We start from the raw sequence: 13,221 nt of genomic DNA, 5'->3' as shown, positions 1-13,221 counted from the left end.
GGTGTTCTTTTGTCAAGAAAAGAGCCCTGTATAATAACATTTTGGAAACTTCGCCTGTGCCACTTTTGTGGTCACACTTCTTGTCTCTCTCATTATGTCTATGCGACCCATATTTGTAAAGACAGATCAGGCAGGTTAAAGAGCTATAAGCCATTCAGTGTTTGTGTGATTTAAAATCTAAGAGACAGGTTCTAGGGCTGCTTAACCTTTTCTTCTAATGACTCACACTTCTCTTTTCAATGCCAATTTGCCAGAACTCAGGGAAGACCATTTAATTTCTCCACATGGCTGCTCTATTATTTGTTATAATGTATTTTAGTGAGTAATTTTCCTTTCCACCAAGCCCCTTTCCTTCTGCCAGTTTTTGGGCCTGATCCCTTCCTGCCCTGTGACTGGTACCATCATTTACACCTGTGTATAGTGAGCACAAAGTGGGTGTGAAGTGTTACCAAACCGGAATTAGTTACTCCACTCACACTAGTGGGAACATGTGACACCTATGTTGCACAGGTGCAAATGATGACACAAGGGATAAGGCAATGGAGAATAAGGTCTTTAGAGCCTGAATAGCTTGTTGGCCTCAGTGAGGTGAGTTGTGTTTTAGAGTAAGGTGTATGATAAGACAGCTTGTTAAATCTTATATCATCCCTCTGATGAGCAAAACTATGCTATGCTGCAGAGGTTCCTATAATCACTTAAGTTTTAATTTCCTCTCTTTAGGTCTGGGGTGCCTTTGAAGGAGAGATCTTCAAAGAAAAGCCAGTGTGCTCTAAAAAGTTTTGTGAAACTCACTAGATCGTCTTTTTCTTTTTGGGTTGGGGCTCAATTGCTGCCTCAAAAGGGTGATTTTCATTTTGGAGGAGATGATGTGAAAATGCAGTGCTAGGGGTAATTAAAAATTCATCCATTCTGAGCTCAGAAGGGATCATTCTAGTCTGACCTCCTGCAGCCGATAGGATTTCATCCCAAGATCATAACTTATGGTTGAATTAGAGCATATCTTTTTAGAAGGACACACAATATTGATTTAATGACTCTACATGTGATGGAAAACCAACCACATCGCTGGGTAAACTGTTCCCCTGGATAATTCCTCTCACTATTAAACACTTGTGACTTGCTTCCTGTATGAATTTTTCTAGCTTCAACTGCCAGCTGTTGGATCTTGTTGTGCCTGTGTCTGCTAGTGTCAAGATCCCTCAAGTAGCAAATGTTCTCTCCCTGTATAGGTATTTATAGAGCCAGGGCTCTGGTGTTCTAGCCAAATTCCAGTGTTGGCAACTACATAAAATATGTCCTTTAGTTTCCTTTGGATAGAGCATTCTTCATCTCCTAACCTAATAGCTGGGTAGTGTTGCTGTGGGTAGACAGACCTCTGTTGTGTTCCACCCTAAATGGGCCTTGCATTTTTGTGGTTGGTGAAGCAGCGATTTGTGTGTGTCTATATAGTTTAGAAGGGTTTCTTTGATCCTTTTGGATGACGAGAGATACATTGACGTACACTTTCATTGCTGTTTTGTGCTCAGAAGGCGTATAGAGTTTTTTAGCCACCTGTAGTCCATTCTACAGCAGTAGCGGCTGGTAGCTATAGTCAGTCAGTGTATGCGTTTTCATTTAGCTCAGCCACAGTGTACTGTATTTAAGGAAGACCAAATCACTTCTGGTAATCGAAGGTTTTGCGCAGGTATTGATTTTTAGCAATAAGAGAACACAAGCTCCCTGGCCATAAAATCATTAATAAAATTATTCTTTGTGCTAATCTAGCTGTGATGAGGTGTTCACCCCACATTTGCCCTAGAAAGGTTAATGAAACAAAGGGGGATAATTTACCCAACAGGCCACAGCTGAGAGGACACAGGTGACTAAGCAACCCCCTGATTGAATGACAGAGCTCAGCTGAGGAGGAACAAGCTGGGTTTGGACTAGAAAGGCAAGAAAGTGGCCACACAAAGGGTCTGCTGGGGAAGTCTGCAATTACTCCATGAGAGAAGGGAGGTGCAGTGGGGCTGGCAAACCCAGCATGGGAGTGAGGAAGATAGGACACAGCTCATGGAAAGGCATTAAGGTCTAGAATGGACCAGACCTTGACTGAAAGGTGGGCTTGGGTTCCCCTGACAGGCCCTGAGGGAGTCACATTATGAGGCAGTGAATGGGAAAACTGCCTAGGGCTGCTGGCAGGGAAAGGCTTGGATTCCCCAGAAGGGAAAAATGCATATAGTGACCTGGCTGGAGGGCAACTGCAGGAAGGGGGTGTTCACCCAGTGAACTGTTCCCCAGGCTGGCGAGGCACAGCACCATCCTAGTGGTGAGTGGAGCACCTCGGCACGTAAGTGATCAAAACATCCCCTGAAAACGCCACTTCCATTCTATAAACACAGGCTTGTTTGCTCATACTGAGTAACTCTCATCTTTGTCACACTGAAATCTCAATAATGGACTTCAGCACTTCTGTGTTCTCCTTGTTGTTCAATTTTTCCCTATGTAATAGAAAGGAATTTCAATTTTCCACAGAGTTTAGCAATGTTGTCTTCACAGTATGAACACAGCCTAATCCGAGCTCTTCTCCCTAGGTATCTTCCTTCACTGTATTGAAATAGGAAGGTATGTGTGGGGGTGGGTGAGAGAGACACAAATAACTCTTTCTAAAGATCAGGTCTAGCATACAGTTGTTCAGCATCTAAATCATGCCTGGCTATGCAGCAATTAGCTTTCTGTAGTGGCATTCTCTCCCTTTCTGATCTCGTATTGTCAAACATTTCCTTTAGTGTCTGGTATGAGAGCTGCCACCTTGGCCTTACTGAACTCTCCTCTGCCTCTTTTCAATATTGCACTATGCATATTAATAACAGGCCATAATAAATAATCAGGGCCCAAGGCTGGCTAGGGCTAACTGATTCAGAATGCATAACTCCCTCTAATGCATTTTGTTATGCAGCACTAAGGCAGGAAAACTTATTTGTTGTTTGTGTTACTAAGAAGCACCCAGTTTCCTCAGACATGGACCAGCACCCCACTGTGCCAGGCGCTATACAAAACAAAACAAAAAGACAGTCTCTGCACAATCGAAGTATCATACTAGAGACAACAGACAGATACAGCCAGACAGGAGAGCGCAAGAAATGATGCGGCAGTACGGGTCAGCATAATGGGAAGTGGGCTCTGTCAGCAGCCTCGCCTTTGCTGACACAATGGAGAGATTTAAGGAGGGCTGTGACAGAGAACAATGAAGTGGCTTTGTGGGTGCTTATGGGAGTTCCTCCCAAACAGCAGCGTGGGAGAAAGCATGACCCGCCCTACCACCACCACTGGTGATTGGCTTATTCTGAAGCATGAGGATTGATTTGCCCTTGCAGTAGTAGTTGTATCTAATTTATTCTCAGGGGAATAATAATACCTTCGGACTGAGGTCTTGTAACTTGAGCCCTGCAACTCCACCGGTATCTGCTTTATATCCACAGAGGATTTATTGTGGACGGTGGTCGGATGTGGAACACACAGGAGGGGAAGCAGCTGGATGCAGCTCATAGCTTTTGAGGCTGCTTCCCCATTTTTGAGATGGGGGGGCCCAGGGGCAGGCCACCCATCCGCTGTTCAGCGGCAGTGGCTGCAGCTGGTCTGGTCTCCAAACAGTTGATTTGTGAGGGGGGCCCAGAGCTGTGGGTGCCATGCGGGTGCAGATGCCATAGAAGACCGACTGTGGATGGCGGGTCAGAGAAGATGTAAATTGATTCTCGTGGATGCGGATCCACGTTTTTGTATCGGCACCCAGGGCTCTACTTGTGATGTCACTGGCACATAGGGAGCCGGTACTGATGCTGCCCTCTAGTGGAAAGCACTTTTAGCTCAAATTCCAGAGGGGTGCTACAGGACTCTCCTTCTCTTTACTTTTAGCTCAAGTGATTCAGGCCTCTCTTTGGACCAGAAAGCGTTATAAAGCTAGCTCCCTGTGTGCATGAGATTTTATGTAGTAATGTTGCATGTTGATGAGTTCCAGAGGAGTAGCCAGGTTAGTCTGTTTTTAGCAAAACAGCAAGAGTCCTGTGGCACCTTAACGACTAACACGTTTATTTGGGCATGAGCTTTTGTGGGCAGAAACCCACTTTGTTGGATGCATGAAGTGGAAACCCATTTGTTAGTCTTTAAGGGGCCACGGGATTCTCGCTGTTATGTGGCAATCAAGTCTGTCTGCAGCATATGAACTCATTCCAGTCACCAGTAAGCAGCAGCTCCCCTGTGCTTCTGGAAATACCTGCACTTTCCACCTCTCATAAGACTATGTGCCTCTCATGATGCTTATCTTTGGGGCTATGAAGAGTAATTTTCTTATCTGATGTCACTGCTTGTGACATGCTTTATTTGCATGTATGCCTTATCATTTGTGTAAACTGGCTAACGGCGGGTGGCTAAAATGTGTGGGCTGAAAGATGAGATGAATGGGAACACACAGACCAGGGATGTTAGGAATGTGTTACCTGACAGGTGGTACAAAGAAGTAGGGCCTGATTTCTTTTTTCTTCTCGCGGGCACTGGCAAAAAAAAAACTACTGATGATGTTAGTGAAATTGCTCCTGATTCACACCAGTGTAACTGAGGACTTCTCCTCATCGCATTGCTAGCTTGTGGTATAACTCAAGTGTTGCCAAAACCCGACTCCTGTCTGCAGGCACATCTCTACCTCGAGTTATGTAGTGCTTGAAGCTCAAGCTGCCTGGCCATTCGGAGACAGGGGGTGGTCAGGGGTGGGTTAAAACACAAGTGTTGCTGACACTCCAGCTAGCGAAGCAGTGGGGATTCAGCATCCTGTACTGCTACAAACACTGTAGTGTGAGTGTTTTGCTGTGCGACCCCTCTCACTTGAGCTAGGGCAGCTTGAGTGTAGATGACTCAAGCTAATGCTTCAGTGAAGACAAACCCTGAGAATCAGGCTAAAACTGTCCAGATCATCTGCAATTTACACCAAATCCAGCTATTCTGTGAGCAGGTGCAATTCCATAGACTTCAATAGGTGCTATACCTGCTTACACCAAAATGTTTGCCCTTACTTACCTATAATTTGCACTTGTGTTTTTATTTAAGCACACTGGTGTAAATCTTCTCTAAAGTCAATGGGATCAGAATCTGGCCTACGTTTTTCAAGAAGAGCTCTCATACTTGATTCCATTTGATCCAGCAGCGTCTCAGTTCATTTTGGCTTAATTCTAAGGTGCTGGGTTTGGAGAAGCATAGAGAAGATCTGCCCCTAGGGGTCTCCGAAATTCTGGAAGGGCAGCGAGCTTTATAATGAGGCTTTGTTTCTGCAATATTCAATTCTTGCGGTCACTTGAGCTGCCTCTCCTTAGTCACTTTGAAAGCTCCTGGGAATTATTGATCCCATTTACATGCCACATGCTTTGACTCTGCATTTAGAAATAAGAATGTAGAGATGTAGGAGAAAAGAGCTCTCCCCATGGCCTGATACAAAAATGAACTTCCACGTGTCTGATATCTACTGTCTGAAAGTGGCTTTATACTTTCATGGTCTGTCATGGGATTCCTGCCCCACTGCTAGGGTTATTGGCTTGTAAATACTGTGTCACATCCATTATTCAAGGGTCTGCATCCTGTCCTTTCTTGTTCCCTAAACCTATTTCCTCCAGCACATGCATGCATCTTCCTTCCTACTGCCTAATGGAACAAGTGCAGAAAATCATCTGAATGCCGGGAGGCAGGTGGCATGCCACAGTGTGCCATGCTCCCTGCTGGTGATGGGATGAGCTGCCACTTATGTTGCTGCTTCTGGCAGGGTGGTTCCTTCACAGAAGGGCAGGATTTCACCTTATGGTCCAAAGTCAGCCCTGAAATAAACAGTGTAAATCTGTTTCCAATGGCAATTGCACATGCTTACACTAGAGCGGAGTTTGGTCCTTTTTTGTTCTTATCTTGTACTATTGACTTGTGAAAAGGTAACTCAGTGCTCTAAAGTACCAGACTTCAGTGTGTTGACCCCTCTGCTCTAGGTGCTGTCAGTGCAAACATCTCTGGGAACTGCTCAGTAATGGGGCGAGTTTGTCACCCACAGGAAGGAAAGAAAGAGAAGAAAAACAGATCTTAATTGCCTTGACGTCATCTTTAGTCACTTTCAAGCCACGTTCCTTCCTCCCAGGTGTTGTCTGGAGGAAGGTAGACTTTTTTTAAAGGAAAATTCATGTGTAAATATTAGTTAAATGGAATTTTGTTTGTTGGAAGTTGGAAAATGTATGTAAGTGCACAGGCTGTTATATCCAAGTGATTTACTGCTTTGCTTCTTGTAACCTTTGATTATATCAGTTTGGTGCACCAATACCTTGTCTAATTCCAGCTGAAAGTGTGGCATAAGCAAAGGATATCTCCACTATCCTCTTCAACTACAGGAGACAATTAAATTGCAGCTCACTGGGAGACTTTCATGCAGACCTCAAAAGGTTCAGTACCTACAAGTTCAGATGCCTGTCCAGCCTCTTGAGTCTGCAGCACTGAGCAGGAAATGAGTGTGCATTCTTTCATGAGACATCCAGGACTTCATGCTTATGGCTGGGCTCATTGTACAGTGAAAACAGCCTTTCCTTTAATATCCCAGGGCCTCTGATCCACACTTCAATCAGGAAGTGCAAATCCACGCTGACCTCATGCCCACCCCCACCAAAAAAAAAAAACAAAACTGCACACAAAACCTCCCGAAAAAAGAATTTGTTAAATACTCTAAAGTTTGATTTAGGTTTTTAGAGGGAGGAATTCTCATTGGGTGAGCTGGTTTAGCTACAATCTTCATTGTTCCAGACAAGTAGTCAAGAGTAATCAGCATGAGACTGGAAGGTAGGACTCCTGGGTTCTTCTCCCATTTTTGTTACTGACTTGTGTAGCTTTCAGCAAATCACTGAAATGTTCAAAATTCTCCATTAATATTGGGTGCCTCCATTTTTCAGTGTCCACCTTTAGAGACATAGGGTCTGATCTTTAGAGGTGCTGAGCACTCCCCATTAATCGATTGGAGTCATGGGGGCTTATCTCTGAAAATCTGTTCCTTAGTTGCTCTGTGCCTCAGTTTCCCCATCAATGAAAAGCAGGGAAATTGTGTGGCTCGATGTTCATAAAAGATGCATGAAGATGAAATCACTACATAAGGGCCTACTGTTTTTAGTTTCTCTAATGCTGGTACATGCATGTGTGCCACAAAATTGAGAGCTGGATTTCAAATACTTCAGAGCTTCAGGGCGTTTGACCGAGAGAGAGGCACTACCAGCCAGATCTGGTTCCAGGTTTGAAATCTGAACCTCACCTCCTGAAATATGGGAGGGCGTCAAGCTGCACAGAGTTCTTCTTTGGGTCTGGAGGGTAAAGTCTATAGTACCTTATCCACTGAAGCATGCTGAAGTAAATGGTCTATGAATTGCCAAATAGCATTTGGTCTATGCTTGTTCTTCAAAGGCTTTTCCCCTCTTCAACTATGAAAGAACCATAGCACCCCTCGTCTCTCTCATAGGTAAAGCAGCCTCCCCTGAAGGGTGTTGAAGGCAGAGGACTGAAGATGACTAGGCTTGTGTAATCACTGTGCTGCCTCTATGTGAGCACAGAACTGAGCGGCCAGGGTCATGGCGGCTGGGGAAAGGAGAGGTTTCAAGACATTTGACTCTTTGCTGAGGGAATCTTTTGTTGTGGGAGGGGGAAGGGCACACAGAAAACATCTAGATTTTCACACACCCACCAATCCCCCTCACCCTTCCACCCCACGTCCTTGTCTACACTAAGTGAAGCCTTGTCTACATGAAGAAACCAAGCTGCCTGTTACTGAAAATGGTCCCCTTGAGACAGTATTGAAAATGGAAGCGTCCAGTCTACACACACTTAAACCATGGTCAGTATCGGTTCAGGGCATGCATTGCTGAAAACTCTATCAACAGTTCATTTCCTAGGGTAGACAGCTGGAGTTCCATTCATGTAAATCTTTAAATCAGTTACACTTCATATTCCTGTTCTATGGCTGCACGACAGACATAACTGATGGCAGGAAATTGAACACACGACAGCATGCCTGCGGCCGTGGGGAATGTGACAGCATTGACAAAGTGTCTCTTTCTGGTGGTGAGTCCAGAATCCCCTGAAATACAGTATAAAGTCTAGTATCCAATTTCCTGTGCTCTGTAATTCTGTATGTGTGTGTCAGAGCTGCTGTCTGTCATTATCAGATGATCTATCACATTAAAACAAGGGGGAAGGAAAACCAACATGAAAAGGAAAATGAATGCTTTGTAGCCTTTGAAGCACATCGTGTTTAGTCTTGGCCTATGAAAATTTCATTTAGTCTGGGACCCTGCCTAAAGATTCTGCCCATAGCCCAGCACTTTACTGTACTCTCAGCGAGAGGCTGAGGTGGGGGGGATGAGTGCAGACAAAGCAGGGTATTACCATGACACGTGCTCAGTTGTCCACTCAAAACCCAGTATTCCAGTTTGGCCTTAATCTGATCATTTTAGCATGTGGTAAAAGAGGGTGTTTGCCTACACTAGCCTGTTCATATGTGAAGTAGCATGTGTTGGCTGACCCCTAACATCACACCTTTTGTCCTAGTCTGTTGAAGGCCCAGGGGGAAGCTAGGTTGAAGGAGGGGAGAGCCTATACTCTGTAATAGGAGAGAAAAAAGATACTTTCCTATCTCCGTTATTAAGCAACAGACACGCACCCTCGGGGTGTGCTTTTGTCAGACTTCACAACCCTACTGGTGCTTAGATGGGAGCCGACCAAGGAATAATGAGGGTGATGCAGGAAGTGCTACAGGTCACCGCAGCACTGCGCTCTTAGCTTTGAGAGCCTGGCCAGAAGTTAATGGGAGCCTTTGAGCCAGTGATGAACTGATGCTCCGTTTGCTGTTCAGGGATACTGTTGGAGTTGCTGTCTTTAGGACAAGCCGTAAAACTGAGATACTCGTCCTTATGTTCTTGTGGCACTTTTCACACCGCCAGGGTTAAGCAATGGAGTTCTGACTAAATTCCGAGTTACATTCTGCTTCCTAAAATTTCCCCTGCAATCTGATGGATCCGGCTTGCTTTGCTTTCAGCCCTAACCCACTGTCTTGTTTCTTTTATGCTGTTAAGCAGCTGCTGCACTGTAACACCGTATGAGTTGCTATTATGATGAATCTCCCACTAACTTCAATAGAGAAGGATAAAGCAGCTGGAGGTTTGAAAAAGGCACTGTCTAAATCTATCTGTGTGAAAGAGATGCCTCAACTGGGCAGGGCCTCCTTGTGCTAATCACTGTACAAACGTATAGGGAATGACAGTCCCTGCCCCAAAGGGTTTACAATAATGTAATGAGAAAGGTAGTGTGTGTCTGTCCCTCCCTCTACTGGACAGAATCAGAATTGCAACTGCCATGTGTCCTCTAGAAGCTGAAGGAAACTCTCCTTTTGTTCAAGAGGTAGGAGGAGCTTGTGCTTTTGGGGCTTAATCCTGCAAGGTGCTGAGGACTCTGGCCCTGATTAGCAAAGCATGTGAGTGATCCCACTGAGACCACTTGTGCTTCAAGCTAGGCACATGCTTTGCTGGGTCAGCACCAAAGTCCTCAGGGCCTTGTCGGGTCGTGTGCTTGACGGAGACGGATCCGAATTCTGTCCTTGCTGTTGCTATGAATTCTCACATGCCAGTGCTGTGCAGCAGAGCGATAAATGGGAAGCCCTATGGGTATGTCTACACTGTGACTGAGAGCAAGTCTCCCAGCCCAGGTATGCGGACTTGCAGTAGTGGGGCTCAAGCTAGCATTCTAAAAATAGCAATGTGGATGTTCTGACTTGGGCTCTGCAGCGTAAGGGGTTGGGTGGGCCTGAGAGCACCCTAGCTTGAACCTCTCTAGCAAAAGTCTGTCTTCCTGCACTGGTGGGCTCTCTCCCAGCTGCAATGCAGACACACCCGAAGTGGTTTGCATTTATTATTTATTCAAGCGCTGACAAGATGCTGCAGTGGTATTATGAATAGACACCTGTGAAGGAAATCCCATCAGCTTGGCAGCTCATAGACTCGTGTCTCTTAGGCCTTGTCTTGACTTGAAAAATAAGTTGACCTAACGTAAGTCGACTTACAGCCACTGCTGTAAGGTGGCTGATGTCCACACTGCCCTCCTTGGATCAATGGAGTGTGTCTTCACCCGGAGCATTTTCACCAACCTAACAGGGGCAATGGGGGGAGATGAGAGCCCTGCCCCACAGGCTCTTGGGCTCCCCGTGAGCTGTCCCCACATCTACTGTTCCCACTGTGAGCTGGGGGAAATTTCACAGCTCTGCTGTGGGTCAGATGGGGTCCAGCTGCTCAGCTCTCCTGGGTCTTTCTTGTCAAATTGACAAAACAACAGCCCCACAGCCGATGTAAGGGGGACACAGTGTCTACATTGACACTACATTGCCCTAACTAAGCCAACATAAGCCCTCGACCTCTCGTTGAGGTGGTTTTATTTTGTAGAAATTTTGTAGGGCAGTTTTGGTGGTGGTGGGTTGATTGCAGTGTGTACACCAGCCCTGTTTTGTTAACCAAAGCTGACTTTGGTTGACAAAACTCTCTAGTGTAGACCAGGCCTAATATAACAATATTGGAAGGGTTACATCAAACCACATGTACAAAACCTTTTAAAATGTTTTGTTCTTAACTCTCCCTTCGCACCTCCTGTAACTGGGGCTGGCAAAGGGACCTGACTATGTGAGTATGAGCTTACAGCGACTGTGATTGCATAGAAGGGAGAGGTTTGAGGTCTCAATGTTTCATGGTGAAAATAACACTTATAAAATTAAAACAGCAATTTCACACATCCTGATACACTGTGAAAATGATTTGCAGCATCTAGGGGAAGGGAAGGGTCTTACTGAGATTTAGTTCCTTCTAATAATTGTTGGTTTTGGGTTTATTTAAAAACAAACCAACAACAAAACAAAAACAAACAAAAAAAACAGTGAATTCACTGCTTATGAAAGTTGCCAGGAGATATCTTGATTCATCTGCAGAACAGGAACAAGCAAAGACATGGCAGTGCAGTCTCCCCTACTGCCCATCCAATGTGCCTGTCCCTTGCAAATGCAGAGGTTTCATTTTCATTGAATTACTTAAAAAATGAACAATAACAAGTTCAAATATAGCTCATATATGTTCACTTTATGCCAACATTCACATGCATGAAAACTTCCATGAAAATTAGGCTCAGTGCCCCAGAGTATGCTTTGCTCCTTCCACAAAAAGAACTGTTTAAAGATCCGCATTCTACAACGGGGGATAATCGGGGAAGAATGATTGGTGTGGATCTGGCCATAGATTTCATGCTGTGCTCATCAGTAACCTCTGAATTGTAGCAGGCTGAGTGAGTGGAAGAGACCTAAAGTATTCTCTGTGTGCAGGGCAGGTGGAGGAAGAATGCCCTTGGAAGCACTGGAGGTGCATGTTGTGTAGCAATTATGATTGCTGGAGAAAAATATAATGTGCACTTCACTCAGTGCCTGCTGCCAGATGTTAGCAGTTACCTAGGATGGCTCCTTGCTTTGCCACCCAACCTGACTGGCAATGGGGGCTGTGGAGAGCTAGTGACTGTTGGCCATTAGCCCCAAGTGCATTCATGGAGAGACAGTAGTAATATTCTGCCTGGATCTGTGGGAAAGGAAAGCTATGCATGGGTGGAAAAAGGGAGGTGCCCTCTACCCTCTTTCTCTCCTAGTGAGAAGGTACCCGAGTTGGGAAGATGACATAAGGGAAAATATAAAACAAAAATACAGGAAAATGAATGTATAAATAGGGGCCCAACCCTGCATTCAATTCACAAATTAAACTCCTATGGAAATCTTGTATCCTCAGGGAGATGACCACAGTGGGATATTAGCTGAGTTAGGATGTAGGATTGAGCCCCAAACTAGTTGGCAGACTGAGAATATCCTGTAATATTCTGAACAATCCTTATGGGATTAAGATAAACTTTACTGAATTAGGGTAATGCCTTTGGCGTACATCTTATTAAAAATGAGATTGTGTACATGGTGGTGTGGCATTGTATGTACCTTCTCTAGTAGGGAGGCAGGTGGTAATGAACTGCCTCAATTATCAGCCTTTTGAAGCCCCCTGCAGAGAGATGCACACATCTATTCAGGCTGAATTCTTCAGAGACCAACAGATGAAGACTTTGGATAAAACTTAAAGCCTGGGTTTTAAACTGACATAGGGCCTTCTTCCTGACCCCAGCAAATGGATAGTACTCCTGGTCCACAGAGGGCCCTAATCTTTAGGGGAGGATTGGAAGGATTTAGCCTTAAACTGAGGCCCCATAAGACTGTGTGCTTGTTCTGAGCTAAAGATCTGGTGAACTTGTAACCACAAAAAACACCCTGGAGGTAGGGTGACCCCTGGTAAGCTTATTAGCATGTGTGTAGGTTCTTTTATTGTTCTGAATGTGCTTTCTCTGTAATGCTTTTTAACTTAAGAATAAAATAGGGTTGCTTAGTGTGACCCATCTGTGCCTTGGGTAGACCACCTGAAAATGCCAAGGTCAGGGCAGGCTGCAAAAGGAGAGCAGATTCTCTCAGCACTGGTGGGTGACACTGAAGTTGGACTTCCCAACCAGCAACAAACAATGCTTCTGATTCCCTACACTGGTTATCAAGAAGCTGAAACAAAATACACATAGCCCCCTTCACTGCATTTCAGGCTCTGGCTCCCAATCAGCCACTAGGTCCAGAAAAAAGAGAAAAGTTATTTAAAACTCGATGCTCTTTACCAAAAAGATTAATAAATTTGTCTCTTTCCCAAAATACCACGCTGCAGGCCAATCCTTTAATAACTAAAACTAAAGGTTTATTATAAAAGGAAAGAAACAAAGTATAAGAGAAATGTTAAATGATTAAAGCAATCAGATTCAAATAATTTGTATGTACGTTCATATACATCAGGTTTTCAGTAGAATTGTGGAGTTTGCAGGCTTGTATAGTCCCTCTGGGGTACATCCACTACCTGGATGGGTCTCAGTCAGATGATTCATAGCTTCAGTTGTAGATGAGTTGAGCCAGAGGTAAATGAAGACTGAAGACTAAATGGATGTGGTGCACCTGCCTTTTATGTCCCTTGGCCTTTGCCATGCTGCTTGTGCTTGTGGAAATTTCCACAAATAAGATGGAGTCCAGGGTCACATGCGTAAGTTGTGGTGACTCATCAGGTGTAGCCCCAGCTTTTCTCCCCAAGGCCATTG

General features: G+C 44.8%; 1 protein-coding gene across 1 annotated transcript in view; it reads left to right on the top strand.

Moving 5' to 3' along the window:
* Positions 1 to 548: 548 nt before the first annotated feature.
* Positions 549 to 13,221, top strand: part of SLC8A3 (solute carrier family 8 member A3) — a 203,796-nt gene continuing 191,123 nt past the window's right edge. The window contains exon 1 of the mRNA XM_067558135.1: positions 549 to 588. The gene's annotated coding sequence lies outside the window, so the exon portion shown is untranslated. The remainder of the gene's footprint in view (positions 589 to 13,221) is intronic.

This window comes from Emydura macquarii, unplaced genomic scaffold (genome assembly GCF_026122565.2).
Source record: "Emydura macquarii macquarii isolate MOO-44397 ecotype Brisbane River unplaced genomic scaffold, CSIRO-AGI_Emac_v2 contig_1876, whole genome shotgun sequence".
Classification (NCBI taxonomy): Eukaryota; Metazoa; Chordata; order Testudines; family Chelidae; genus Emydura; species Emydura macquarii.
Note: the sequence above shows the minus strand (reverse complement) of the source record. Positions and strands in the feature narration are given on the sequence as shown.